This window comes from Eimeria mitis, genomic scaffold, assembly GCF_000499745.2.
Source record: "Eimeria mitis Houghton genomic scaffold, Emh_scaff2196, whole genome shotgun sequence".
Taxonomy (NCBI): Eukaryota; Apicomplexa; class Conoidasida; order Eucoccidiorida; family Eimeriidae; genus Eimeria; species Eimeria mitis.
Genome location: NW_013570522.1, coordinates 7,391 through 8,415, shown reverse-complemented (window position 1 = coordinate 8,415; position 1,025 = coordinate 7,391).

Here is a 1,025-nt window from a genome sequence, read left to right as displayed (position 1 = left end):
AAACTAACACCAGCAGCAACTGCAGCACAGAAGCAGCAATGACATCATAGCCCTCGAGTTCAATGCGGCGCTGCTGGGGGCCCCCCGGGGGCCCCCACCCCCCAGCTGTACCCTTTGCTGCGCCTCTGCTGCACCACATGCTGCTGGGGCGGGGATGTTCTGGGGGGCCCCCCGGGGGGCCCCCACAGAACCTCCCGCTGTTCGTTTTGCATGCTGGAGCAGCAGCAGGACCCTTGTGAGCAGCAGCAGCAGCAGCAGCAGCAGCAGCAGCAACAGCAGCAGCAGCAGCAACAGCGGCGACAACAGCTGCAGCAGCTGCAACACCAACACCAGGGACAGCAACACTGATAGTAGGAGCAGCAGCAGCAGCAACAATCAAGACGAGAATAATGAAGACACTAGCAGCAGCAGCAGCAACAGCAGCAACAGCAGCAGCAGCAGCAGCAGCAGCAGCAGCAGCAGCAGCAGCATCCTACGTTTCCTTGGGATGAAGAAGTGCTGCCGAGTTATTTTTGGTCGATTCGAAGGAGGGGCCCCCTCATAGATGGGGGCCCCCTGCCTCTGCAGCAGCAGCAGCAGCAGCAGCAGCAGCAACAGCAGCAGCAGCAGCAGCAGGAGGGGCCCCCAAGAACCTCAGCGAGGGGAGAGGCAGCAGCAGAAGCAGCAGCAGAAGCAGCAGCAAGGAGACGGAGACTTGCTGCTGCTGCTAAGGCCAGGCGTCTGCTGCAGTTCATAGATTCCTATATCAAGCAGCAGCAGCAGCAGCAGCAGCAGCAGCAGCAGCAACAGCAACAGCAGCAGCAGCAGCAGCAGCGGCTGCTGCTGCAGCAAAAGGGAGAGCCACCTGTGCTCCTTGAAGACACAGAGGCCAGCCTTAACATCTCTGCTGCTGCAGCACCCACCGCTGCTGCTGCTGCTGCTGCTGCTGCAGCTGCTGCAGCTGCTGCTGCTGCTGCTGCTGCATGCGGGCGTAGCAGGGAGAAGTTGAGGATGCGAGGACCCCGCTTCTCTGTGTCTGCTGCTGC